The sequence below is a fragment of the Cryptomeria japonica genome, chromosome 10 (genome assembly GCF_030272615.1).
Source record: "Cryptomeria japonica chromosome 10, Sugi_1.0, whole genome shotgun sequence".
Classification (NCBI taxonomy): Eukaryota; Viridiplantae; Streptophyta; class Pinopsida; order Cupressales; family Cupressaceae; genus Cryptomeria; species Cryptomeria japonica.
Genome location: NC_081414.1, coordinates 117,005,546 through 117,033,207, shown reverse-complemented (window position 1 = coordinate 117,033,207; position 27,662 = coordinate 117,005,546). Strand labels below are relative to the sequence as shown.

The following is a 27,662-nucleotide window of genomic DNA, read 5'->3' as shown; positions in this document are numbered from 1 at the left end:
TTCACCACTATGGCCTTTGCAAGAGTTAAAACCTTTCATCCTTAATTGCTGCCAATCATGATTAATTAAAATTAAATGCCGTCTTTTAGGAATTTCTGCCCATGCTAGCATTTCTTTGGCACCACCTTCATTTGTTTTTAATTGCCTTTGTTTTAATTTCAAAGAGTTGCAATCTTGTCTTGACCGGGGTATGACATGCCCTTCCCAAAATTGTTTGTCCTCAAGCAATGTTGGTATTAATTTGTCACTAGGTCATTTTGCCAATACTAGGATCCCAAATCAACTTTGAAGATTAGTAATCCCTAGATGCTCCTTGTGATGTAGGTAGCTTCTACTGCATTACTTTGATATAATTTTAGGTTGGCAATTTTGCACCAAGTGATGTTGCTTTCATTATCTTGGGTCTCTCCAATTCTGTACTTCCATGATGTCCTTGAAGACTTGTTGAAGTGTTTGCCAAATGACCAATATAGTCTTTTAATATCATAAGGTTGATACCATCATCAAAAGTGTGAAGACAATTTATTGTCTAGTATTCTTTGGGCTCATGTACTTGTATTTACCAATAATTCTCAATAATGAAACCAAGAATTGGCAAGGTTCCTAGTTTAAGATAAGTTTTCTCTCATCCCCAAAGAGGAAAGTCATCTTGTAATCGCATAACATCAATCTGAAAATTGATTTCGCTTTGACATCAATTATATTTGTAAAGAAATGATTAGGTTGGCCCAATGTTTGCACAATGTTTTGTATATCACTTCAATTCAAACCAATGGGATAGCTTTCCATGTATTTTAATGAGAATTAGAAGCTTAACATACATCTATGACCTTAAATATGATTTCTTTACTAAAATGATTGTACATCTTTTTGATCCACTTTTAATATTCTCACATTTTGTAACTAGTCATTGGTTGATTGTTATTAGATTGTTGTGAGTTATAGCTTCAATTTGATATTTATTAGCCCAAACAACCTTGTAGGTGGATTTCCGATCAGCCATTGATTGATTCCTTTGTGTAAGAGCTAATGTGATGTTTTCTATTGATGCTTGTCTTCCTTCCCACTTATCCAAAATGCAAAATATAGAGGCATATAGTTATGCACTATAGATGATACCATCTGTGCTAGAATAGTGGCGAAAATAATTTTTTTCTCCAAGATAGGTGGTAGTAATATATATTTATTATAATATAGTAAATTAATTTCGTTCTTCTTGTTTTCTCTTCTTCCTTTCAGGTTCAAGTTCCCCCTTCTCCGATTTTTCATCTGTCATTGCATCTATGTAGCATACTTGTTCCTTCTGAAAACATCAATGACTCGCCACCTAGGGTCTCTTGTGGTCTCTAGCAATTAAAACCCAATTTCTTGTTTCGAAGCTTGCTCTTGGATTCTTCCACGTTGTTGGATTGAGGAGTTAATGCCTTTGGTTTCAAATTATCCTTGTCAAAGGGCTGCTTATGCGATTCTGATGATATATTGCTGGGATAGGTCTTGTTTTTAGGTGTGGAGTCTTCCAAATTTAAAGCTCTTCGAATAGCATCTTTTAGAAATGATTGTTCAAAGCTTGTACCAATCCCATAAGTGATTTAGAGAGCCCTTTGATAAATATAGACTCTAGTCTATGTTTGCCCTAAAACAATAATTCCAACTTAAGATGAGAATCACATTATATTTTTAAATATAACTTTATAAAAAATGGTGAAATTTAATTATAATGTTTAGATTTATAACTAATGCAATAATTCAGAAAATAGAATTTATTTTGATTTTTCTGAAATAATTCTCCTTCAAACTGTGATGATAATTTCTTTGTCTACTTTGAAAGTGCTTTCAGATCTTCCTTATCCAGATTAATAGTTGATGACATAATTCTGAAAATCATTCATATCTTGGATTATTCGGAATTTTTGCAAATCTGCTAAATTAGAGGTTTTTGTCCTTAACTCAACAGTGGCAATATCAAGGGTTTTTGTCCTTAACTTGCCAAGATCACGAAAGGGTTTTCGTCCTTCTCAGGCTTAGTCCACCTTGGAGGGTTTTTGTTCTCCTTGACCAAGATTTGGGTGTTCGTTCAAACTCGATAAGAGCAATAAGGGTTTTCAGTCTTATTCTCTCGTGAATTTGGAAGGGATTTCATCCTTCCTATTTGCAGAACACTTCGTCAAATTCAAGACTGATTGCTTGATGGATTGATAGATTGATTCATGGCCTCTAGTTTTTCCCTTTCTCTTTCCAAGGCTCATTGAGCTCTTGGCTCAATCTCATGTACTAATGTTAAGATCTGTAGGATGGCAAGATCAATCCTTGATACCATTTGTAATGTCCCTTTTTGGGATATTTTGGATTTTTCCCTCAAAACAATAATATTTACTTACTCAAAATGATAATAGCTTTGTTAAAGATTAATAATTTATTATAATATTCAGATCAGTAAATCATAGCATAATTCTTAAAATCAATCATAATGTGAATTCTTTCGAAATACTTACAAATCTGCTGAATTAGTGGTTTTCATCCTTAACTTGCCAAGAGCATGAAAGGATTTTCATCCTTCCAACTCTTAGTCCACCTTGGAGGGTTTTCGTCCTTATCCTCTTGTGAACTTGGAAGGGATTTCGTCCTTCCAATTTGCAAGACTTCCTCAAATTTAATAGAATATTAAAATAATGTTAATTTTAGTATTAATGCTCAATAGTGTATATTCTATTTTGGTTAGATCGTCTTCGATCTTCTCAGCAGTTTGTTATTAGAAACTTGCTATTCTTGTAAATATCCTTGTATTATTTATGAGCGTCTTGCTCATTCTGATATTCAATCAATTCTTTGAAATCCATTGCGTGTCTCGCATTGTTTTATGGTATCAGAGCCTGAATAAAGAATTTGTGAATTCTTTTCCGAGATTTTTCGGGCCTCTTAGTTTTGCTGCAGATTTTCAAAAAAATTGTGTTCAAAAGTCTGTTTTGGACTGTGTTTATGCCGTGTAACGGGATTCTTCCTGTTCGAGTCTGTCTAGCGAGGGTTTTCAGCATTTTTCGACGCGGTATAGACCCACCATTTTTTTCTGCAACCTGCAACTTGGTCAAACCCGCGTTTTTTGACTTTCGGCTAGGGTTTTGACCCTCCAGATTCAGTCGAAATTTTTTTTCTGAGTACAGATTCGTGGTGGGTTTTTCAAGATCTCAACTGGGTCGTCAGAATTTTCTGGGTGCCTCAATTTTCGTGCCTCGATTTTTGAGCCAGCGGATCCAAATTCCGACAGCAGATTCTTTCTGGGTTTTTCACAAGGATTTCTGGGTTGTCTTCAGATTTTTCTGGGTCAGCCAGGAATTTTTATTTGGGGAAACGTGCAAATGGCTTCTCTCACCAACCTGATGTTAGAAGGCAGTCAACGCTTTAATGGCCACAATTACAACATTTGGAAACAGCGTATGTTGACCATTTTTGAATATAGGCGTCTTGACCAGCTTGTTTTGGGAAAAGAGCTCAGTCCTGGTACCCCTGGTGCAGATCAAGATAAGTTTGATGAATGCAATCGGGAGGCAGTTATGCTTATCAAACTCTCAGTGACTGATGATCAGTTACCGCAGATTCCTTCCGGCAAGACAACTTCTGACATCTGGAAGCATCTGAAGGAATTACATGAGACATCCGACAAGAGCCGAGCATTCTTTCTGAAGAATCAGCTGTTTTCCATCATGATGGACGAACGCATGTCCTTACAGGAACACCTCACGAGGATTAAGGACATTCGAGATCAGCTCGAAGCTATTGGTCGAACTATGGAGGAAGAAGACATGGTAGTAATCACTCTGAAAAGTCTTCTGAAATCGTATGAACACTTCATTGAGACCTTCAATATTACTTCAACTAATGTTGACTTGAAGTTTTCAGAATTGTGCACCAAACTTCTACAGCAGGATCGCTGGAAACAACAGTTTGGTAGTGGTACTACATCAGCCTCCTCGGAAAATGCCTTCACAGCTCAATCCTTTCAGAAGGATAAAGGCAAATTTCAGTCCTCTCCGTCTTCTCAGCAGAAAGGCTCTTCTCAGACACAGGATGGAGCTAAGAAGAAGAATGTGCAGTGCAATTACTGTCACAAGTACGGCCATATGAAGAAAGATTGTCGTCAGAGGCTTGCTTCTGAACAAAAGAAGTAGGGAGGGTCACACCAGAAGGTGTATGTTGCTGAACATTCCGAGCAGAAGGAGTCTGCCTTTTATGCCTTTATGGCTAAGCGGTCTTCAGATCATGCCAGGTCTTCTGCTTGGTACATCGACTCTGGTGCATCACGTCACTTTTCTCATCGGCGTGATTGGTTTACAGACTTCTCACCTTTCAGTGATTCTGTTGTATTTGGCGGAGGTGAGGAGTATACAGTTGTTGGCAAAGGCACTGTTCAGATACAGTCTGGTGGCAGGACTCTCATTTTTCTGAATGTGTACTATGTTCCTGGTATGGAACTTAATCTGCTCTTTGTCAGCCAGATTATGAGGAATTCTCCTCAACTAGATGTGGTGTTCAGTGCTCACAAGTGCTCCATCATTGATCGGGAGACTCGTCTTACTGTTGCTGTTGGTCTAGAGGATCATGGCCTATATAGGCTTCTTGACACTGGTGATTCTCCTGAAGTGGCTCTGGCAGCTCGTGTTTCTCCTCTCAGCACTTTGTGGCATCAGAGATATGGACATCTCAACATTCAGTATCTCTCTCAGCTATCTCGAGAGGGACTTGTTTCAGGGTTACCTGATATTCAGACTTAGCATCTTGGAGTATGTGGCGCCTGTCAAGCTGGCAAACAGCATCGGACTTCATTCACACATGGAAAGTCTTGGCGCGCATCTAAGGTACTTCAATTACTTCATGCTGATATTTGTGGTCCTATGAATACATCTTCTGTTACTGGTTGCAAATACTTTTTGCTTATTGTAGATGATTTTAGTAGAAAGATGTGGGTGTACTTTCTTAAACATAAATCAGATGTATTTAGTATCTTTCAGAAGTTTAAGTCCTTTGTTGAAAAAGAGTCTGGACATAGTATCATTACTCTTAGGACAGATAACGGGGGGGAATTTTGTTCTTCTGCATTCTCCAACTTCTGTGATACCCATGGCATCAAACGCCAATTGACTACACCCTACACTCCTCAGCAAAACAGTGTTGTCGAGCGTCGCAATCGTATGGTTGTTGAGATGGCTCGCTCTATGTTACAACACAGGAGTGTTCCGAATAAGTATTGGGCTGAAGCAGTGTTTACTGCTGTCTACCTACTTAACCGTTCTCCTACTCAGGCTGTTAAGGGGAAGACTCCAGAAGAGGTTTGGTCTGGTCGGAAGCCGAAGATCAGCCACCTGAAGGTTTTTGGCTCTGTTGCCTATGTTTGGATTCCAGATGCTAAGCTCTCCAAGTTGGATTCCAAAAGTCGGAAACTCATGATGACAGGATACAGTGATCACCATAAGGCCTACAGATTGATAGATATAGACACTGAACGTCTTATCTTCAGTCGTGATGTTGTATTTGATGAAGACAGAAGATTTTTTCAGTCCCCTTCTTCTGAGCAGAGTTCTAAGGATCAGCCTCACAGTGTTCTTATTCCATTAGGTTCGCCTGATGGGAGGGATGATGCAGAATCTATTTTCGATGATGCACTACCTGAGTTCCCTCCGGAGAACAATCCTCCTCCTGCTCGTGATCCTGAACCTCTTCCAGCTCCTCCAGATGTTCGCACTTCTACTCTCCGGCCTAAATGGTGGGCCAAGACCATTGGTGATCTCAGGGATACTGAGATCATTGAGGGTAGAACCTCCCGTAATAAGAGCAAACAACAGCATACAGTCAATTTTGCTCTCATGGCTAACATACACAGTATTTTTGAGCCTCAGACATACTCAGAGGCTAAAGGTATACCTGAGTGGGAACAGGCTATGGAAGCTGAGTTCCAGAGTCTTTAGAAGAATCACACTTGGGCCCTTTCTGATCTTCCTTTAGGGAAGAAGCCCATTAGCTGCAAATGGGTGTACAAAGTAAAATACAAAGCTGATGGAACCTTAGACAAGTATAAGGCTCGTCTTGTTGCTCGTGGGTTCTCACAGAAAGAAGGCATTGACTACGAGGAGACTTTTGCTCCTACAGCCAAAATGATTACCATATGGCTCGTTCTTGCCTTGGCAGCCCAGTTCAGTTGGAAAGTCCATCAGATGGACGTCAAGAGTGCTGTTTTGAATGGTGACTTACAGGAAGAAGTCTACATGACGCAACCCCCAGGATTATGCTGGAATCACAAGGGGACTTACGTTTGAATGTTTGAGCGTTTAATCTGCTGGAACTTGAGTCCTAATTACTAACCTGGAAGAATAAAGAAATAGCAAAAAGGTGAAGGGCTCAAAAAGTCTACTCTAAGACCTAGAATGCAAGAAGATGGATGAATGACTAGTTGGAGTCCTACTGGGCTAGGTCTCACCATCAAACTGAACAATTCAACACCAACTCAGTGCGATCTTCTAGGGTAGTTCTGAAGATGTTCAAATCGTTACACCATTAGACACTGATCACCATTCAAGTTAATGCATGAACAATAGATGCGTAACGACTCGAGATTAAGCTCATTTTACGCCAGTTGACCACGTAGGGCGCACTTACAATCAGTAAGAAGCTAGTGGTTTGGACTAGGCGGATTCCACGCGAGTGCATTCAATAACTTCTTTCATTCCATCTAAACATTTACCATCTAAAACAAAGATTCAACAAGAAGCCATGCATATTGCAAGAAACAACACATTTCACCTTAACTTCAATGAAAATGGAGTTTATTTACCATTTAGGCAACAATTTCTTGCCTTCTCTTCCTAATCTACTCTAACTTCTATTCTATTCACTATTAATCATTAGCTATTCTAACCTCTATGAACTAACTATTCACTAGTAATCATTACAAATGAAGAGCCCGAGCCTTATATAGAGAGCTCTTTACAATTCAATGGCTCAGATTGATTTAGAATGAATAGCTAGGATTTCAGGATGAAAACCTTAATTAGGGTTTGTTACAACAAACTTCCCTTAGCCAATGAGAAAATTACATTCAATGCATGAGAACCAATAGGAAACGGGGGTGGGTGCCTCAAAGTTTGTGCCATCACTGGTGGGTCAGGTACATTGAATCTAGACATGCTGATGTGGACCTATCTGACTGGAGGAACAGTGACTGGGATGCCACTTTATCTGGTACTTGCTTGTATCTCTTTTGATACTCAATTTGGTGATGCTGATAAGCTAACTTTGATTAACTCTTCTGAAACTATTTGCTTCTTCAATGTACCCTTGCACCGACCTCGGTTGGTCCTCCTTTGTCCTTGATGTATTTGATGGATGACGTACCTCTCCTTGACTCTTTTTCTCTTGATGAGGCCTCTTAACGGTCAAGTCACTCCCTCTCTAGTAGCTCATTTCGCCTTGAAGTGTTTATAAGATCTTCTGATATCTTGTGATTTCTCCATGTGGTAGAATGAAGATCTTGAGGATAGTCAGCTCCATTGCTTGCAATTTCTTGAACACTTGAAGTCCTCCAACTTGGAAGCACTTTGAGTCCTCTCTCACGCATTTGAAGTGTCCTTGATGATGATGAAACTTGAAGAGGTCGCCCTTGTCCTGGCCTGATCTTCCTCCAACTTGGTTTTGTTGATCTTCAAAACAAACAAAAATGGTGTCAAGCACTTATGATATATTCATCTTAACATGATATTTCTCACTTTAAACCATGAACAAGAAGGCATTAAGATCAATTTCTCTCTAGACCCTCTGGAAGGACATGCCCTATAATGAAATTCGCTCTGGATCCTTTCCAAGGACAGGCCCTATAATGAAACTCGCTCCGGATCCTTTCCAAGGACAGGAGCGAAAATTGACAAAGTTGCTCAATTCTTCATTTTTCCATCATTTCTTTGCCTTGAACTTAACCTTTCAAACCTCCTTCCATCATGATTATGCAACTAGCCTCCATCCTAGCTCGAAACAAGGTGAAATAGGGAGTCCTAAGGATTTCGCTCTGGACCCTTTGGAAGGGTCAGGAGCGAAATTTGTGATTTAGTCTCAATTCTATCATTTCCTTTGCTCCAAATTACTTTCAAGGCAAGTATATATCAACCCTCTCTCAACCACATTATAGGAACAAAGATCTTGGTCTTCAAACAAGGAATAAATAGAGGTTTAGGAAATTTCGCTATGGACCATTTGGAAGGGTCAGGAGCGAAATTTGCACTTTTAGGCTCAATTCTCATTCAATTTGCCTAGCACGTGTCCATTCCCCCTTATCTTATCATAGTCAAGCCAACTTGCTCTCAAAGTGGTGTCTACTCAATGCTTTTGGTGAGGAAATAAGTCTTTCTAAGAATTTTGCTCTAGACCCTTTGGAAGAGTCAGGAGCGAAATTGATGTTTTAGGCTCAAATTTTCCATTATTGACTTCATTTTCAACTTTTCCTCATCAAAAACAAGTGTTTTGCCTTCAAAAATGCTTGGGAATGAGTTAGTTTAAAGGTTTGAGCAAGGTATAATGCTTTATGAAGAAATTCGCTCTAGACCCTTTGGAAGGGTCAGGAGTTTAGACAAATTTCGTTCTGGACCCTTTGGAAGGGTCAGCAGCAAAATTTGGAAAATAAGGCTTGTCCTCGATAAAGTTTTCTCTTAGCTTGCTTGATTAGCTTCAAACCATCTTAGGAAAATACCTTGAGGGCAATTTGCTTTAAAATTGTAAGGAAAATACATGTTTTTGAGAAATTCGCTCTGGACCCTTTTATTAGAATATTAAAATATTGTTAATTTTAGTATTAATGCTCAATAGTGTATATTCTTTTTTAGTAAGATCTTCTACGATCTTATCTGCAGTTTCTTATTAGAAACTTGCTATTCTTGTAAATACTCTTGTATTATTTATGAGCGTCTTGCTCATTCTGTTATTCAATCAATTCTTTGAAATCCATATGCTTTTGCATCTGTATTATGGTATCAGAGCTTTAGGAGAATTTTTTGTTGGAAATTTTTTAATTCTAATTTCCAATTAGTGGAAAATTTCAAAAATTATTCTAGTTAATCTTAAAAACTCATCTAGGGTTTTTAAAATTTTTCCTAGCTCCTGTGAATTTTAAGGAGGGTTGTCTTCTGTTCAGCGGCGATCGTGGCTCTGTGCGCGACCTGCAAGACTAGTCGCACCACCGTTTGTGGCTCTGTGCGTGCAACCTCGGCGCGACGCGACCTGCACCCTCGGCGCGACGCGACTTGCACACTCGGCGCAACGCGACCTGCAACCTCGTCCTGACCTGCAGCCTGTTTTCTGCGCGTGACCTGCAGACTGTTACTGTGGTTTTTTTCAAACCCGTGTGGACGGTTTTTTTTTTTTGGTGGCATGGCTCCCGTACCAAGTTTCTTTTGACTGCAAATTTTTTCTGGGCATTTCATGGCGCCCACGACCCTCTAATTTTTTTCGATTATGGTGTTTACCTTCAGTTTCCATCGAAAATAAATTATTCTTGCAAATTCTTGGTGGGTTTTTCGAACCCTAATTTGGGTAGTTGTTTGATTTTTCTGGGTGCCTTGATTTTCGTGCCTCGATTTTCAAGCCAGCGGATCTAGATTTCGACAACAGATTCCTTCTGGGTTTTTCGCACGAATTTTTGGGTTGTCTTTGGTTTTTTCTGGGTCAGCCGGAAATTTTTTCTTGAAATCCGTGCCTGTTGCAGTTGTACCTATCTCTTCCTGTCATTTTTCGTGTCTTGGGAAACGTGCAAATGGCTTCTCTAACCAACCTGATGTTAGAAGGCAGTCAACGCTTTAATTGCAACAATTACAACATCTGGAAACAGCGTATGTTGACCATTTTTGAATATAGGCGTCTTGACCAGCTTGTTTTGGGAAAAGAGCTCAGTCCTGGTACACCTAGTGCAGATCAAGATAAGTTTGATGAACACAATCGAGAGGTAGTTATGCTTCTCAAACTTTCCGTGACTGATGATCAGTTACCGCAGATTCCTTCCGGCAAGACAGCTTCCGACATCTGGAAGCATCTGAAGGAATTGCATGAGACATCCGACAAGAGCCGAGCATTCTTTCTGAAGAATCAGCTGTTTTCCATCATGATGGACGAACGCATGTCCTTACAGGAACACCTCACGAGGATTAAGGACATTCGAGATCAGCTCGAAGCTATTGGTCGAACTATGGAGGAAGAAGACATGGTAGTAATCACTCTGAAAAGTCTTCCGAAATCGTATGAACACTTCATTGAGACCTTCAATATTACTTCAACTAATGTTGACTTGAAGTTTTCAGAATTGTGCACCAAACTTCTACAGCAGGATCGCTAGAAACAACAGTTTGGTAGTGGTACTACGTTAGCCTCCTCGGAAAATGCCTTTACAGCCAAATCCTTTCACAAGGATATAGGCAAATTTCAGTCCTCTCAGCCTTTTCAGTAGAAAGGCTCTTCTCAGACACAGGATGGTGCTAAGAAGAAGAATGTGCAGTGCAATTACTGTCACAAGTACGGCCATATGAAGAAAGATTGCCATCAGAGGCTCGCTTCTGAACAAAAGAAGCAGGGAGGGTCACACTAGAAGGCGCATGTTGTTGAACATTCCGAGCAGAAGGAGTCTGCCTTTTATGCCTTTATGGCTAAGAGGTCTTCAGATCATGCCAGGTCTTCTGCTTGGTACATCGACTCTGGTGCGTCACGTCATTTTCCTCATCGGCGTGACTGGTTTACAGACTTCTCATCTTTCAGTGATTCTGTTGTATTTGGCGGAGGTGAGGAGTATACAGTTGTTGGCAGAGGCACTGTTCAGATACAGTCTGGTGGCAGGAATCTCATCTTCCTGAATGTGTACTATGTTCCTGGTATGGAACTTAATCTGCTCTCTGTCAGTCAGATTATGAGGAATTCTCCTCAGCTAGATGTGGCATTCAATGCTCACAAGTGTTCCATCATTGATCGGGAGACTCGTCTTACTGTTGTTGTTGGTCTAGAGGATCATGGCCTATATAGCCTTCTTGACACTGGTGATTCTCCTGAAGTGGCTCTGGCAGCTCGTGTTTCTCCTCTCAGCACTTTGTGGCATCAGAGATATGGACATCTCAACATTCAGTATCTCTCTCAGCTATCTCAGGAGGGACTTGTTTCAAGATTACCTGATATTCAGACTCAACATCTTGGAGTATGTGGCGCCTGTCAAGCTGGCAAACAGCATCGGACTTCATTCACACATGGAAAGTCTTGGCGCGCATCTAAGGTACTTCAATTACTTCATGCTGATATTTGTGGTCCTATGAATACATCTTCTGTTACTGGTTGCAAATACTTTTTGCTTATTGTAGATGATTTTAGTAGAAAGATGTGGGTGTACTTTCTTAAACACAAATAAGATGTATTTAGTATCTTTTAGAAGTTTAAGTCCTTTGTTGAAAAAGAGTTTGGATGTAGCATCATTACTCTTAGGACAGATAACAGGGGGAAATTTTGTTCTTCTGCATTCTCCAACTTTTGTGATACCCATGGCATCAAACGCCAATTGACTACACCCTACACTCCTCAGCAAAACAGTGTTGTCGAGCGTCGCAACCAAACGGTTGTTGAGATGGCTCGCTCTATGTTACAACATAGGAGTGTTCCGAATAAGTATTGGGCTGAAGCAGTGTTTACTGCTGTCTGGTTGGAAGCCTAAGATCAGCCACCTGAAGGTTTTTGGCTCTGTTGCCTATGTTTGGATTCTAGATGGTAAACGCTCCAAGTTGGATTCCGAAAGTCAGAAACTCATGATGACAGGATACAATGATCACCATAAGGCCTGCACACTGATAGATATAGACACTGAACATCTTACGTTCAGTTGTGATGTTGTATTTGATGAAGACAGAGGATTCTTTCAGTCCCCTTCTTCTGAGCAGTGTTCTGAGGATCAGCCTCACAGTGTTCTTATTCCCTTAGGTTTGCCTGATGGGAGGGATGATGCGGAATCTATTTTCGATGATGCACTACCTGAGTTTCCTTCGAGAATAATCCTCCTCCTGTTGCTCTTGTTCCTGATCTTGAGCCTCTTCCAGCTCCTCCAGATGTTAGCACTTCTACTCCCCGGCCTAAACGGTGGGCCAAGACCATTGGTGATCTCAGGGATACTGAGCTCATTGAGGGTAGAACCTCCCGTAATAAGAGCAAACAACAACGTACAGTCAATTTTGCTCTCATGGCTAACATACACATTGTTTTTGAGCCTCAGACATATTCAGAGGCTAAAGGTATACCTGAGTGGGAACAGGCTATGGAAGCTGAGTTCCAGAGTCTTCAGAAGAATCACGCTTGGGCCCTTTCTGATCTTCCTTCAGGGAAGAAGCCCATTAGCTGCAAATGGGTGTACAAAGTAAAATACAAAGCTGATGGAACCCCAGACAAGTATAAGGCTCGTCTTGTTGCTCGTGGGTTCTCACAGAAAGAAGGCATTGACTACGAGGAGACTTTTGCTCCTACAGCCAAAATGAGTAACATATGGCTCGTTCTTGCCTTGGCAGCCCAATTCAGTTGGAAAGTCCATCAGATGGACGTCAAGAGTGCTTTTTTGAATGGTGACTTACAGGAAGAAGTCTACATGATGCAACCCCCAGGATTCAAGGTTGCTGGTCAAGAACAGAAGGTCTGTAGACTAGTCAAAGCACTCTATGGTCTGAAACAAGCTCCTCAGGCTTGGTACATGAAAATTGATAAGTACCTGACAGACCATGGTTTTCAGCGGAGTCCATCTAATGCAAACCTGTATATCAAGCATACTAGTAATGATGTTCTGTTTGTGGTTGTCTATGTGGATGACTTAATCATTACTGGCAGTTCAACACATTTGATCACTAGGATCAAACAGGATTTGTGCCGCACCTTTGATATGACAGATTTGGGGCTTCTACATTACTGCTTAGGAGTTGAAGTTTGGCAGACTGAGAACATTATCTTTCTCTCTCAGTCCAAGTATGCCAGAAGTCTTGTGGACAGGTTCAGAATGCAGGATTGCAAACCTGCCTCTACTCCTATGGAACCCGGGCTCAAACTTTCAGCTCAGTCATCTTCACCAGTTGTGGATGAATCTTTGTTCAGGCAACTAGTGGGCAGTCTCATCTATTTTACTGCCACTAGACCTGACATCAGTTTTGCAGTGAGCTACATTTCACGCTTCATGACAGCTCCCAAGGCTGATCATTGGATAGCAGCGAAGCGTGTGCTGCGTTATGTGAGTGGCACTCTTGATTATGGACTTCTGTACACTCGGAGTTTTGATCCTACACTCAATGGCTACACAGATTCTGACTGGGCAGGTTCGGTTGATGACCGTAAATCTACAACAGGGTATGTGTTTAGTTTGGGATCTGGTGCTGTCACATGGACTAGTAAGAAACAGCAGGCAGTGGCTCTCTCCTCGACAGAAGCAGAGTATCGGGGAGCAGTTAAGGCATCTTGTGAGGCGGTTTGGCTTCGACAAATGCTTGCGGATATGCATGTCTCCCGGGCAGGTCCAACTCCCTTGTTCTGTGATAATCAGGGAGTGCTCAAACTCGCCTAGAATCCAGTCTTCCATGAAAGAACCAAGCATGTGGAAACTCATTGTCACTATATTCGACAGCTGGTTGAAGACGGATCCATCCAGTTGCTGTATGTTACTACCTCGGAGCAGCCAACAGACATTTTCACCAAGCCCCTTGGTCCTGATAAATTTGTAAAATTCAGGGGGTCTATAGGTGTAGTTAATAGATTGAGCATTAAGGGAGGGTATTAGAATATTAAAATATTGTTAATTTTAGTATTAATGCTCAATAGTGTATATTCTTTTTTAGTAAGATCTTCTACGATCTTATCAGCAGTTTCTTATTAGAAACTTGCTATTCTTGTAAATACTCTTGTATTATTTATGAGTGTCTTGCTCATTCTCTTATTCAATCAATTCTTTGAAATCCATATGCTTTTGCATCTGTATTACCTTTGGAAGGGTCAGGAGTGAATTTGTTTCTCTATACCCAATTCTTCCTTCTTTTCACTTATCTTGCTTTAGACTTTTCTTTTTGAATCCTTTCCTTTCCATGTACATCCACCATTTGATGTCCCTAGTGAAGAAATAAGTCTTTTGGAGGATTTCGCTCTGGACCCTTTGGAAGGGTCAGGAGCGAAATTTGCAATTATGCTCAAATCCTTCACTTTCCATCACTTCACTTTGTTTCACACATCAATACTTTCTCAATCACACCATAGGGATAAGGTTTATGAGGCAAATTAGGACCAAGAAGGGAGATATAAGGAAATTTGCTCTGGACCCTTTGGAAGGGTTAGGAGCAAATTTGAGGAATTAGTCTTAGACACCATCCAAACACTCAGACTTCACCCTCTATCACATTGTTCTCACCTTAGGACACGCCAACAAATCACCTTAAGGAAGTGCCTAGTCAAAACGATGAATGAAAAGTGCATCTTAACAATTTCGCTTAGGTACCTTTGGAAGGACAAGACCTATCTAGGAATTTCGATCTGGACCCTTTGGAAGGGTCAGTAGTGAAATTTCTCTTTTTGCACAAATTCCTCACATTTTTATCATCCAATCTTGTTTGAATATGCTCATGAGGCATAAATAGGTCATTCCTCATTCAGTCAAGGCGTAGGAGCAAGGATTTGAGATCTTAACTAGGGGCAATAGAGGAGTCTAAGGAAATTTGCTTTGGACCCTTTGGAAAGGTCAAGAACGAATTTTGCAAAAATGCTCAAATTCTTGACCTTTCTCCAAATTTTCAAGTCTAGGTTTGGTCGTTAGGCATTTCTAAGGGCAAAATAGGTCAATTTTATACCAATCAATGCCTAGAGGACAAGAACTCATCATCCATTGACTTGACCAACTCAAACCTTCAAAGGGAAAATCCTTGATGATACTCACTCAGAAACCTTCAGTCACTTCCTTAACTCAAAGACATAGGTCTCAAAAGGCAAGACTCCTAGCAAGATATAAGGACTTCCTCAAACTCAATCAAGACTTAATCTAGAAACAAGAGCAAGGCCTGACCTAGAGAAGGCTTTCAAAGAGACCCTGACCTGGACCACCTACTGACCCACCTCAACTCAACCAGACCCTGCTATCCTAATGATCTCTCTGGCAACTCTCCAATGCAAAGGCTAATAGCCAAGACCAAACAACTAAGCAAAGAAAACTAACCCTAGAAAGCAAAAATTAGGGGTCCCCATTTGCAATGGGGCGATGTGTGAATACGTCACAACAGTATTGAAGGAGAATATATATTAGTTTATTCGCAGATCATTTATATTATTGTGTGATTGCAGATTGGTATGCTCTCTCTTATGAACTAAATGCTTATGACAGTAATGTTGTATTTGAATTCTATTAGGAATAATGGGCAGATATATGGCCTTTAATATAAGCTGTTTCATTTAAGCTTTATATATACATATAACAGAAATAATGTCAATCATATTATATTTGTTAATAATAGTGAAATCAAATTTACATGACAGTTATGCTTAATTTCATAATACATGAGAGATTAGTATATTCATAGCCTAATCCTTAATCATTCTCTATTGCCCCTCATGAGGATAGGTTAGTTTTGTTAGGGAAAGGGTGGTTGTAATACCTCCCAAAATAGGTGAGCCCCAAGAGGTGGTATGGACGGGTGTTCGTGAAACCCTTAGGGAGTCCAAGAGGTGGTATGGACAGGTGTTCCTAAAACCCTTGGGCCTATTTGTGGAGAATGATTTTCGTAGCGCCCTAACAAGTAATTATCCATCCTCCGTTAGGGTTGATGATTAGGAAAGAAGTAAGGATTGGGGCTTCAGTATAGTAACTATTAATTGTATTATGAATGCTAATTGTTCTCTAATTTAGTGTTCCGATTTAAGGCATAATGGTGCATGCTAATTATATAGGAAGCCTCCTAGTAGGGTACATTACAATTGGTATCAAAGCATGATCCTGCCATCTTGGAGGGTAAAGATGAATCAATGAAACAGTCTAGCCAATGAGAAGAGAGCTAAGAATTCTTATATTCATGTGTATGCTTCGTGTTTCCATATATCCATGTGTATGCTCTGTGTTTGGTTCATACCTAATGTGTTTCTAGCATGTCTACTCCATGTATGCCTCTGAATTGTACACTAAAAACAAAAAAATGTATCTAGACTAGGTCTGGACATTATACTATAATGTTTATAAACAAGTTTAACCAAGTATGAGCTATGCAAGACTACTAATGCAAGTACTAGATTGATTTAATGAATGGAATGATGTTACAATAATAAAACAAATTGGAAATAGTTATTGTGGGTAAACAGCAGTAAAGAATGCAAGAAGATGCTAGAATAATGAAAATTCTATGTAAGAAATTTTGTCTCAATAGGTGATATTCTAGCCAAGAGACTTAATGAAGGTTGATTAGAAAGTAATTTTGAACCAACGAGTTTGTTAATGAGTTAGTTTGTAGACAAGATAAGGATGGTTTGATAACAAGAGTTTAAGAGGATGTATCTCTCCCAAAAAGGAGGCCTCTCTTCTGGAGTATAGGGAGAATTAAAAGGATATTCAGAGAGTTAAAAGGGCATTCAATACTTGTAAACAAGTGTGCTGAAAATAGCATATTATTAGTATGAGGTTATTAATAAGTATTATTGGGTAAATGTTGTTAGAGTGGTAATTGTTAAAAAGGTTACTTGTTTGTCCCAATGTAGTGTTCAGCCTTCCTTAGCATGAATCATATCTGAAGAATTTGATAAGTTCTAATAAAATAAAATATAATTACACAAGGGTAGCAATTAACTATGAAAGGATGTAACTCATGCAAAGGGCCTAATTATAAAAATTGTGAGTCCCTCACATTGGAAAATATAAAAAGGAAGACCATTTCATTTGAAAAAGATCATCATTTATCAATTCATTCAAAGTATCTAGTTCATTAAATAGAACGTTGTGTAAATTATCAACTGCAGCAATAAGACACTCAGACAATTCATTCTATGTAGACCAATAAAATCAGTTCTTCGCAGCTATAAATGACATTAGAAAGATATTGATTTTTAGATTGATGTTGTATGTCTTTGTTACTTCTCTCTGAGGATGAGAGAAAAATTGTCTTAAATCATAGGCCTTGCCCATTAACAAATTGGAGTTTGTTGTTAAGAACACTAGACGATAAATGATGCTCATACTTTAGATAATGTGATCAACATTATGATCCTAATGAAATATAATAGTAGTTGGATTGAGGCAAGTATACTAACCATGATTGATTGAGATCATTATAATCCAAGAGCATATTAGTACAAGACTACAAGTTGCTTGAGGACAGGCAATCTCAGGGAGGGTGGACTGTCATGACCCCAATTTGACATTGGAACTTTGTTGTGACGTATTCACACATCGCCCCATTGTAAATGGGGACCCCTACTTTTTTGCTTTCTAGGGTTTGTTTCTAGGTCATTTAGGGTTTTGTCTATTAGCCTTTGCATGTTGAGTCTTGCCAAAGGGGATCACTAAGATAACAGGCACTGTTTTAACTAAAGGTGAGTCAGTGGATGCTCCGAGTTAGGGTCATCTTTGAAGTCTTCCTTAGGACAAAGTTTTGCTCTTGTTGCTAATTGTGTCTTGTTTGAGTTTGAGGAGGTCAATGAAGCTTGGTGAGTGAAAATCCTCTTTGAAGGTCTGAGTTAGGTCAAGTTGGTGAGTGATGAAGTCGGGAATGTCATCCTGATCTTCAAATGTCCTGAAATTTGGCTAAGTCTGGAATGTCATCCTGATCCTGAAATTTGACTAAGTTTGGAAAATTGAAGAATCCTCCAAAAACTAGATTTTGCATTATAACTCCTGGAGGTCCGAAACCACTCTCAAACATCCTGACAGTATATATAGAATATAACTTAAAGTATAAGAAAGACATTTCCTTATATCTTTCTTCTTTCTTATACTTAAATGTTATATTCCATATATGAATCCTGACGGAGAGACCAAAATGTCAAATTTCGTTCTTGACCCTTCCAAAGGGTCAAAAGTGAATTTCAATTTCGCTCTTGACCCTTCCAAAGGGTTCAGAGCGAAATTCTCCATAAGACATTCTAGTTTGACCCAAACTTAGAACTAACTCATTCCCAGGCATTATTGAGGGCAAAACACTTGTTTGGATGAAGAAATGTGAGAAATGAAGTCAAGATTTGAGCCTAAATGTGAATTTCGCTCCTGACCCTTCCAAAGGGTCCAGAGTGAAATTCTCCCTAGACACTATTTTCTCCCTTGTTTGGGCTAACATCCTTGTTCCTTGGACATGGTGGGGGTAGATTGATATGTTCTTACCTCAAGAAGTGATTGAAAGCATTGAGGAATGAAGATTTTGACCTAAGACATGAATTTCGCTCCTGACCCTTCTAAAGGGTCTAGAGTGAAATTCATATTTCCTCTACTTTGCTCGTTAGCTTGACCAAGTTTGGAGCTTCTAAGGAATGATTTGGGGGACTTGGATGCATATTTTCCTTGGAGAGAAGATTTGAAGCAATAAAATGATGGAAATTAACCTGGAAGGAGAATTTCGCTCCTGACCCTTCCAAAGGGTCCAGAGTGAAATCCTCCATTTGACCTTCTTTTAGCCTTAAGCCCTAGGTTGGCCTTGTTTGGAGCTAGTTTGATGGTGGATTGCCTTGATTAGTGTGGAGGGAAATTGAATTGATCACATTTGAGGAAGAATTGGATGAATGAAGTGGAAAATTAACCAAGAATGAGGATTTCGCTCCTGACCCTTCCAAAGGGTCCAGAGCGAAAATCCCCATAGCTCTCATTTCCTTTCTAGTTTTGGCCAAGTGTTGGTTTCTAAGGCATGTTGGAAGGTGGATTGATATGTTCTTGCCTGGAGAAGTGGTTGAAAGCATTAAAGATGAAGATTTTGCCTAAAGGATGAAATTCGCTCCTGACCCTTCCAAAGGGTCCAGAGCGAAATTCATTATAAACCTCATTTGCTCCCTTGCTTAGGCGACAAACCTTGTTCCTTGGGTGGAGAGTGATGTATTTTTGCCTTCTAGAGAAGATTGGAGTTGAAGAGATGAAGAGTCAAGCCTAGAGTAGGAATTTTGCTCTTGACCCCAAAGGGTCCAAAGCGAAATTCCACAAAACCACTCTTTTCTCCTAGTTTTGTGCCAAGTCAAGTGTGGGTCAGGGTGAGATAGGATTGGATATGTCCTTAGGAATGACTTTGAGTTGCTAGTGATCAATAAATTTGAAGGAATTGAGCAAAAACTAGGATTTCGCTCCTGACCCTTCCAAAGGGTCCAGAGCGAAATTCCTAAGATCACCTATTTCCCTTGCAAATCAAGTCAAACTTTTGGTTTTTATGGCTTAGGGAAGAATGAAGCAATGTTTCCTTGACCTTTGAAGTGAGTTGAAGTAAGAGGCATGATAGAATTTGCCCTAAAAACAAGAATTTTGCTCTTGACCCTTCCAAAGGGTCTAGAGCGAAATTCCAAGAGGACACCCATTTCTTCCTTGTTTGGACCAAGATATTAGTCCCTTGGGTGTATTTGGAAGTAAATCAACATGTTTTTGCCTTAGGAAGTGAATGAGGGCGAAGGGAATGAAGAATCAAGCCTAAATCTTGAATTTTGCTCCTGACCCTTCCAAAGGGTCTAGAGTGAAATTCTTGCAAACACCTATTTTTCCCTTGGAGAAGGTCAAATCCTTGGTTTTTATGGCGTGGATGGAAGTGAGATGATGTGTCCTTGCCTTTTGAGGTGGATTGGGGTTGAAAGAATTAAGGAATAAGCTCAAAACAAGAATTTTGGTCCTGACCCTTCTGAAGGGTCCAGAGCGAAAATCCTGAAACCTATCCTATCTTCCAAAATTTGCGCCAAGCCAAGCCTAGACCAAGGTGAGAGAAGTTGGGAGATGCCCCTAGGATTGCCCTTGAATGAATTTTGGCCTCCAGAAATGTAGATTTTGAGCTAAAACAAGGATTTCGCTCCTGACCCTTCCAAAGGGTCCAGATCGAAATCCTAGATAGGTCCTGTCCCTAGCCATGATTTTTAGCGAAATTCTCCTTTCTAGCCATTTTGAGGTCAAACAAAGTGTTGCAAGCATGAGAGAAGGATCCAAAGGGAGAGTCAAGGGGGAACAAAGTGAGAAGAATGGAGCTAAGCAAGAGAAAACAAACAAGGAATGAATTTCGCTCCTGACCCTTCCAAAGGGTCCAGAGCGAAATTCTTCAAACCACCTATTTTTTCCTTGAGTGAAGCCAAAAATTTGATCCCTATGGCATGGTTGAAGGTGGAGTGAGGTATTCTTGTCTTTTGAAGTAAATTGGAATGAAGAAAATGAAGGATCAAGTCAAAATCAAGAATTTCACTCCTAACCCTTCCAAAGGGTCCAGAGCGAAATTCTCAATTTCACCTAATTTGCTCATGATGAAGGTCAAGTTGTGGATTCCTAGGCTTTGGTGAAGAGAAGGATAGCGTATGCTTGCCTTGGAAGGCATTTTGGAGTAGAGACATGATGGTATTTGTCCTAAAATGCAAATTTCGCTCCTGACCCTTCCAAAGGGTCCAGAGCGAAATCCTTAAAAACTCCATTTTGCTCCAATTTTGCATCAAGCTTGGTGCTGGTTGAGATTGAGGGCATCCTTGGACATGTATCTGAGCAAGTATGGTCACAAAGTGAGAAGAATTTGAGCCAAGAATGCAAATCTCGCTCTTGACCCTTCCAAAGGTCCAGAGCGAAATTCCTAAGTGGTCTACTATTTTGCCTAGGTCCTTGAGCAAAACCTTGTCCTTGGCAATTTTGGTGGTGAATGACTTGATCTTGGTGAGGTAATGTAGAAAATGAGGTCTGATTGAGCAACTTTGTCAAAATTCGCTCTTGACCCTTTGTTGTGTGTTGCACATGCTCCTTGTCGCCAACAGGGTCCCCCTTCCTGTTTTAAGCTTTCCGTCGTTGCCTGCTGAGTTTCGCGCAGAGTTTCTGGCGTCTCTTCGAGCGAGTCCACGACTGATCCGTAAAGTGATTGATGTTGAAGTAATGAGCCGATGAATCCTCCCGGCTAGTCTAGCTCTCGGTCGTGAACGCCAAGAGTTTTGTTCGAAGTTTTGAAATCGCCTTAGGAAGGCGTAAGGTAGTGGGAATTGGCGGAGCCCACCAAGCAAGGACAGTGCGCCTAAAGGTTGCACGAAGACCAAAGCTGCCTTTTTTCGCACAATAGCTGTGAAGCAGACTGCATAAGGATTATCGCCGCGATGTTTATAAGATTTGAAGAAAGATGATTTTCGCCTGCTAATGAACGATCGAATTACCTGGCCAAGTGCCTTAGAATTCTGAAGTCTCCTAAAACCAAATTTATGAAATCCGGCAAAAGGCTGGTCTGAGGTCTGAACGTTTCGCGCAAGTTTTCAAAATTGCCTAAGAGCAGATTTCAGACCCAGAGGCCCGAAGGGGTCAGAATTTCACTAAGTTAATCTTGCCAAAATCGCCCAGGGGATCGAATTTTGGACCTTGGGACGAAAATTTCAAAATCTGATGCTTTCCATTTGGTCCGAAAATAATGTGAAAGCCTTTAAGTATTGTACAAGATGGTTCCAGGTCCGATAATCGCTAAAAATGTCCAAATTTGGACCCTGGGCTGAAGGATGGAGGGCACAAAATGCAAAGTTTTCCTCAGGCCCCAAGAACACCTTAGAACCCCCTTATTTTCACACCCAGCTCCGAAATTTAAAAAAAATGGCTAAACGTAAAGAGCGCACGTGTATGGGCGTTCAGGTCCAAAGTTCGCCAGGTGTGTTTCCAACTTCGAAGGCACTTGGGCGTTACATTTTCGGACCCCAGGGCGAACGTGGGTGCGAAATGTTGCAAGGGATCATCTTCTAAGTCCGAAAACCTTTAACTCGTTACTTTTTCGGACCTTGGAGCGAATTTTAAAAGAAAGGTATAAAGCGCGAAATATTTAAAAGGGGCCTCGAGGTCCGAAATCACTAAAGCGCCTCATCTTCGGACCCTAGAGCGATTTCGAAAGGGATATACAGTGCGAAATTTTGCAAACCTCTTCCAACTCCAAAAATCACTTAAAACGCGAAATTCGGACCTGGGAGTAAAAATTAGATAGTGGAAAGGGCAAAGTCGCGAAAGCACGTTTAGGTCCGAAAATCGTTCGAAATCACTTAAGTTTTCTTTTTCGGACCCTTGGGATTAAAGTGGAGAGTGTGCGAAATATTTTAAAAGGGACGCACATGGTCCGAAATTCGCCGAAGTGCCCCAGCTCCGAAAAACGTTAAACACCTATTTTCGGACCCTTGGGATTAAAAGGTATAAAACGTGAAATATTTAAAAGGGATGCATTTGGTCCGAAAATCGCAAACTGCCCCAGCTCCAAAAATCGTTTAAAACCTCGAAGTCCTTCTTTTCGGACTTGGAAAGCGAAAATTAGAAAAATACAAGTGTTATAACTTACTAACGAAAAGGGACGCATTTGCTCCGAAGATCGCATAGGGCGTCCATGTCCGAGAATTCAGCTGCAAGCAAAGAGCTTCACACCTCTTTCACTCCTCCGGTGACAGGGCAGCTGCGAATTTGTGGTCGGTTGGTTGAGAAAGTAGGAGAACAAAATGCTGACTTGACCCTATCATCAACCCAGACAGTGCCTCAAGAGTGGCTGATTGCCAGAGCTTAGCGCAGGGCCGCCACCAAAACACCCATCGATCTAGAGGATATCTTCTGACGTATGGATCAAGCAAAAGCCAAAGGGAAGAAGAAACCAAGGGCATATTCTAGAGTGACCAAGGATGAGCAAAGGAACCGCACTGTTCATATTGCCACCCCGCCCGTAGACAAGCCAGCAAATCAGATAACACTGGCAGATTATAGCATCACAACTGTCCCCATCGGATGAGCTACCAAAGAGCAGGAAAAAGAAGAATTTAAGGATTCAGTGCAGAACATACTCAGACAGCTCGAAGAGATCACAGCGGAAAAGGATATGTATCGGGCCCGTGCTGAGCAAGCCGAGGGATACATCAATCAGCTCCTAAGGCCATTGCAGAATCCCTCCGAATCCCATATTCCCCTGACAGCGTTGGCACAAAGGACCACGATTGAATTTGAAGGAATTCGGGATACCGCAAAGGCTGTCAAGGAGTGGATGCAAGACATCAAGAAAAGGGGAGAACAGATCCTTAAGGAGGTGAAAGAAATGGCCCTTCATCAAGAGTTCACTCTAGTCAAGTTGTTAGAGGTAAAGAAGGAATCCCTTCATATGCATGAAGTGGCAGCCTCTACCCTTCCCCTCATGAGAGCTCTTTTCTGGACACATGCACAAATTCCCACATTGTCTACCATCCTAGATCCTCATAGCATCAGTGTTCTCAAGGAGTGGTACTGGACCATCACCATGAAGAACGACACCAAAGAAATTATTGACAAAGAAAGTGACGCATGTGAGGTAATTCTTGGAAACATGCAAGAACTAGGTAAGACCATCCTCCGATCAATGGTTTCAGGATGGATAAATGACCTATCCGACAGTGCAATCCAGCTGGACTGGGAAGAAAGGTTGGGGACGGATAAGATTTCCTATTCCACTAAGGACTTGAGTTTTGCTGGTCAGTTCCATTTAGATATATTATGCTTTGAGCATAATCGCTCCAGCTGGAAGGACGGTTTAAAGCACGTGGACCAGTATCTCGAGGGCATGCAGTACAAAATTCGCCACCCTCCCATGCCTCCATTCAGTTTGCTCTTCCAGTTGTGTATCAAATTCCAGGAATACATTCGTGAGGAACGAGCAGCAGGTCGTGATTTATGGCGGGAATACCTGCATGGTGAGGATCAGTTTCTAGAGAAAGAGTGTGAGACCAAAATAGAGAAAGTAATTTCTCAAAAGTGCTTTTTTCCCTCCAAATCTTAAAAGTGCACTTTTGCCCAAAAAGGTGACAGTTGACTTTTGGTCAACAAATGTAAAACTTTTTTGATGTACCTTTTTGGATTGTTCCAAATTGTTGTAATTATCCCTTTTTGGGTAGTTATTGCCCATTTTGGGTTAGTTGTTGATATTTGCCTCCCATTTATGGGTATGGGCAGCCATGCTGTATGGATGAATCTGGCCCCCTTGTTTAGATTAAATCTAGGCCATTCGTCCTTTTTGAAGCCTATTTAAGGGACTGGTTTTCCCTCTTTTTTGTAAGAAGTTCTTGGATTGTTGCGAAAGCTCTGGAGAAATTTACAGGAATTAATGCAATGAATTAAGACTGTTTTCAAGTTTCCTTGTGAGTGCATGGTCTCCTTCTTCACTTAATTTAGAAAGCTTTCAGTTATGTCTATTTACTTTACATAGCATTTTTCAAATCAAGCATCTGATAGAATCCTTATAGTCCATACCATTAGAGAACAGCTGATTGCTTTTCTTTCTGCATGGTTAATCTGGACCCTTTCATGCTCAGTTCGGTTATCAAATACATACTATTAATGTAGAAGTTCTAATATCGTACTTGATAATATGAAAATCTAGTTTCTCCTTTGAAGATTGCACTGGATTTAAGCAAACATTGTGTCTAAATAGCTGGTGATGTTTAATCTAGTTCTCTGGAGGTGTCTATCTGCTTGACTGAGTTTGCTACCTTAGCTAGAATTTACAGTTCATGTCTTTCTCTCCCTCTCTATCCTTCCCTCCTTTTTTCCTTTTTATTTAGAAGATCTGCAGTCCTATCAAAACAGTATGAAATTAACCGATATCATCTGATAGAAAGATTGTAAAGGTTCCAGGGAATTTATCCATAAATTGCCAATTAAACGTAAGTCCCCCTTGTGTTTCCAGAAAAACACATCAAGCCACTGAAAGATCCCACAGTCAAGACCTGACAAAAGAAACCTTGAGGTAGTCTTCTTTGATCAAACTTAGAAAACAACATTAGAGACTTCCTTATCTCAAGAGAGAGTAGGATAATTAGTCGGCTATTCTATTCTGCGTTGGCCGTATGGAGTTTGCAGCAATGCGTTGGTGAGGTAATGTAGAAACTGAGGTCTGATTGAGCAACTTTGTCAAAATTCGCTCCTGACCCTTCCAAAGGGTCCAGAGCAAAAATCTAATAGGGCCTGTCCCTGGAGAGGATATTGAGTGAAATTCCATTTTGATGTCTTTTTGTTGATGATTTAAGGTAAGAAATGCTATGATCGGGATAAATATATCATGTGTCCTTAATCATCTTTTGGTTTATTTTGCAGATAAAAGAAGATCAAGCCTGGGCAAGGACGACCTATTCCAATCCATCATTATCAAGGACACTTCAAAGGCATGGAGGAGGACTCAAGGTGTTTTGAAACCTTGGAAAACTACATGTGTTCAAGGAGTTGCCAGCTGTCTCCAAAATCTTCACTTCGCCACACTAAGGAACCACAAGATGACAAAGAAAGGCTTTGCTAGCACTTCAAGGCGAGATATGCTATTGGAGTAGGAAGACTTGACAGTAAGGAGGCCTCATCAAGCATATGGGAGTCAAGGGGGTACGCTTTTCATCAAAGTACATCAAAGACGAAGGAAGATCAACCAAGTCACAAGCATTAGACAAGGTGGCATCCCAGTCATCATTCCTCCGGTCAGATTGGTCCACCTCAACATGACCTGATTCAATGTACCTAATTTATCGAAGGCGGCACAAACTTCGGTGTACCTACCTGTGCTTCCTATTGGTCCTCACTCCAGGAATGTAATTTTCTAATTGGCTAAGGAAGTTTGTTGTAACAAACCCTAATTAGGGTTTCTATCCTTTAATCCTAGCCATTGATTCTAAGTCAATTAGAGCCGTCAATTTGTAAAGGGCTCCCTATATAAAGCCTTGGCTCCTCTTTTGCAAAGGTTAATAGTTAGTTAATAGTGAATAGTTCGTGAATAGGATAGAAGAATAGAAGCTTAGATAGCAATTAGAGTAGAGTAGGAAGAGAAGGCAAGAGATTGTTGCCTAAAATTGTAAATAAACTTCATTTTTCATTGAGGTTATGGTGAAATGTGTCGTTTCTTGCAATACGCATGGTTTCTTGTTAGATCTTCATATTAGATGGTAGATAATTAAATTGAATGGAGAAAATTGTTGAATGTACTTGTGTGGAATCCTTTAGTCCATACCATTAGCCTCTTAGTGATTGTGAGCATGCCTTGTGTGGTCAACTGGATTGATATGAGCCTAACCTCGAATCATCCTACACTTATTGTTTATGCATTAACTTGAATGGTGATCAATGTTTGGTGGTAATGGTTCGAACATCTTTGAAACATCCTTAGAAGATTGCACTGAGCTTGTGTCAAATTGTTCATTTTGATGGTGAGACCTCACTCAATAGGATTCAATCTAATCATTCAGTCATCTTCCTACATTCTTAGGATTAGAATAGAATCTCTCAACCCTTCGTCCTTTGCCATTTTTTCAATTCAAGATAGCCTAGGACAAAGAGCATCGCCCAATTGAAATATCAGATGATCAAGTTCCAGTAAATCAAACATTCAGGCATTCGAATGTAAGTCCCTTTGTGATTCCAGCATAATCACATCATACCAGGAGCTTATCCACACGTAGAGAACCTACATATTGGAACCTTGGAGTTGCCTCGATTGATCCTTAGGCAAAATCTTCAGCATTTGGGGAAACTTTGTTCAAGAGAGGATAAGATACCTTGGTATTTTATTCTGTGTTCGCATGTGCACGAAAAACACATCAACAAACTTGTAACATGAAATTGTCTTACAAATGTAAGACTTCACAATTTCATTAATCACATATCTTGTTATAGTCACCCATCTTGAGCGAGTCGTGGATATCACGGGCTGATTACGGAAGACATTTTCAAGAATGATCCTCAATGTTAAGTCTCATTGTCATGGCCCCAAGCTGATAGCGGAGGAACAACAAACTGGAGAATGAAATGATCGTACACCTGTAAGACTTAACCATGTCATGACCCCGCCATAACAGAAGACATCAGCAAAGATCCAAATTCAAATTGAAGGAATTAAAGAGATAGCAAAGGGATCACATAAGAATTAAATGGTAATTTATTTCCAAGTGGTGCGATCATCCCTGGATTAGTTTAGTCCAAAAGGCACATAGACAAGGGACACTCTCTGTAAAGAGATGCCAACGGAAAAGACAGAACTCTCCACCCGCCAAGAAGGTATAGGTATCCATTCCCAGCATCAAGAAGGTCATTGAAGGATAATATATATTAATTTATTGGCAGATCATTTATATTACTGGCAATCATTGCGTGACAGCAGATTGGTATGTTGTATCTCTCTTATGAACTAAATGCTTATGATAGTAATGTTATATTTGAATTCTATTAGGAACAAGGGGCAGATATATGGCCTATAATATAAGCTGTCTCATTTAATCTTTATATATACATATAACATAAATAATGTCAATCAGACTCATATTTGTTAATAATAGTGAAATCAGATTTACATGACAGCTATGCTTATTTTCATAACATGAGAGATTAGTATATTGATAGCCTAATCCTTAATCATTCTCTATTGCCCCTCATGAGGATAGGTTGGTTTTGTTAGGGAAAGGCAGTTGTAATACCTCCCAAAATAGGTGAGCCCCAAGAGGTGGTATGGATGGGTGTTCTTGAA

At 40.3% G+C, this 27,662-nt stretch overlaps 1 protein-coding gene across 6 annotated transcripts in view; it reads left to right on the top strand.

Annotated features, from left to right (window-relative positions):
- The window catches only part of LOC131072609 (uncharacterized hydrolase YNR064C), a 151,617-nt gene that overhangs the window by 74,721 nt on the left and 49,234 nt on the right, over positions 1-27,662 (top strand). The gene's annotated exons all lie outside the window — the stretch shown is intronic.